We start from the raw sequence: 2,293 nt of genomic DNA, 5'->3' as shown, positions 1-2,293 counted from the left end.
AAAAACAATTCACAAAATACAAAAAACGAGAAACAAAATGTGAAAAATGAGACTCAAAATCAACAAAGACGAGACATGCCAATAGCAAGAATGGGAAAATGAGGGAAAAAAAAGAAATAGAAGACACATAAATGACAGAAAAGAGACACACAACGACACAAAAACAACAACAAAAAACCTAGAAGCTGAGCCTCACGTCTGCCTCAGTGACGTGAACGTCCGTCTGTCTCGGTGAGAAACCTGCCGACGAGACTCTGACGTGGGACAGAGGAAAGAAAGCAGCCGAACAATCTGAGCCACTGGAGATAACAGGAGTCCTAACGAGCTTAATTAGCCCTCAGATAACTTCATCTGCTGCCTTCTTCTTCTCATCAGCAGCTGCTTCGGGACGTTTTCTCTCCAAACCAACAAGAACCAGATGAAGCAGCTTCAGAAATGTCACACGACTTGAAACCCTGGGCAGGAGGTCTGATTCCACATCAGTCTGCAGCTGGAAATACGAGGCTCGTCTTCTTTCTGTTGTTTGTGTCTCTTTGTGCTCATGTCGAACCATCTCCATGTCTCCAGATGTTTCCTCTCTGCTCTGCTCCTCAGCCGTAAGAAGATGTTCCACCATCAGTAGAAAGATGTTCCACCATCAGTAGAAAGATGTTCCACCATCAGATGAATGTATCTCCACCAGCTGGCTCCTCTGGTCTCTGGTTCTGATCCGTGCTGCATGTATCCATTGATCCAGGAGGTTGGATTCTCCTCTCGGTCTCTCAGAGGAAACTCTGGCTGCAGGTCTCTTGGCTTCACCTTCCACCAGGGATCTCAGGACGTTCAGTTTTTTTCAGAATGTGATTTGAGGAACAGCGTTTTCTTACATCAGACACGCAGAATAAAGTGATTTGAAGCTGAGGTTTGCTGCGTTTTTACCGACAGAATCACGTGTGATTAGTTCAAAGCCAGTCCAGTTTAGTTCTCAACTCAAATATACGTCTAAATCCACTGAAGCAGAACTTTGAGTTCAGATAAATCACAGAAAAAACATGACTTCACATATTAACCATAAAACTGGTGCAGGCTGTAACTATCTGTGTTCTTTACAGTCACCGGTTCTCTTAGGGTGTTTGACCAACGAGGGATTTAATCGGTCCAACAGTGACTGCTCTACACATGTTTGCTGTTATCTTCTGACAGCATTGTGTCAAACTTCACAGGTTTGTCTGAATCAGTGAATGAATCCTGCAGCGTCTCACCAGGTTTCAGCTGCTCCAGCGTCCATCTGCAGGTCGACTCAGCGCTGTGACGGATTCAACTCACCGACAGCAGCACATCTCCATCTCCGCCCAGCGTCTCGGTGTTTTCTGCAGCTTTGATCTGAACCTCCTCCGTCCTCAACATCCTCCTGAATGAACCCAGAACCAGACTGGGAGCAGAAGAGCTGGACTCCCTCCTCCCCGTTCCTGAACCTCCTCCTACCGACCGGCTTTAACTGTTTCCTCCCTCGGCTCTGGTTCACATTTACATTCCTGCTGATTAAACCTGAAACTCCACAAAGTGCAGTTTGAGGCGGTCAGAATCCACTGAGCAGAAAAAGAAAAGAACTATTTCATTATTCAGACCTGGAATCGGCCGGCGGTTCAAACACCGGACCAACAGAAACAACAGAATCTGCAGTTTTATCTGAGCCATGATGAACAAAGTGATCTAAACAGAATGTCACACTTTGAAGCTCAGATCTGATGAATTTTTCTGATGAATCGTCACATTACAGACGGTCAGACAGTTGGAAAACTAACCATTCTTCTGTTTTTACAGAATTACAGATGTGAACACTTCTGTCTCTGTTGTTTTGTCTCGTCCTCTCAGCTTGAGTTGCATTTTTCTTTTTTCCTTTTTGCTGTTTTGTGTATCGTTTTTGTCATTTTGTATCCAATTTGTCTGATTTTTGCATCTTTTTCTTATTTTTTGTGTAGTTTTAAGTCTAGTTTATGTTGTTTTCGTCTCGTTTTTGTCATTTTGAGTCTCATTTTGCTGGTTTTGTGTCATTTGGACGTTTGTGTCTCTTTGTGCTCATGTGGTCTCCTCGTCCTGCAGATGTTGAACCATCTCCATGTCTCCAGATGTTTCCTCTCTGCTCTGCTCATCAGATGTAGAAAGATGTTCCACCATCAGATGAATGTATCTCCACCATCTGGCTCCTCTGGTCTCTGGTTCTGATCCATGCTGCATGTATTCATTGATCCAGTAGGCTGGATTTTAAATCCGTGAAGAGTCTATAGTTAAAAAGTTTCTGAAAGTCAAGCAG

At 44.0% G+C, this 2,293-nt stretch overlaps 1 protein-coding gene across 2 annotated transcripts in view; it reads right to left on the bottom strand.

Annotated features, from left to right (window-relative positions):
* The window catches only part of LOC103364852 (transmembrane protein 100-like), a 15,985-nt gene extending 14,601 nt beyond the window's left edge, over positions 1-1,384 (bottom strand). The window contains exon 1 of one of the 2 annotated variants that reach the window (XM_008292122.1): positions 1,242-1,384. The gene's annotated coding sequence lies outside the window, so the exon portion shown is untranslated. The remainder of the gene's footprint in view (positions 1-1,241) is intronic. The other variant, XM_008292123.1, reaches the window with a different exon arrangement.
* Positions 1,385-2,293: the final 909 nt, after the last annotated feature.

Source organism: Stegastes partitus, unplaced genomic scaffold, assembly GCF_000690725.1.
Source record: "Stegastes partitus isolate 25-593 unplaced genomic scaffold, Stegastes_partitus-1.0.2 Scaffold786, whole genome shotgun sequence".
Taxonomy (NCBI): Eukaryota; Metazoa; Chordata; class Actinopteri; family Pomacentridae; genus Stegastes; species Stegastes partitus.
Note: the sequence above shows the minus strand (reverse complement) of the source record. Positions and strands in the feature narration are given on the sequence as shown.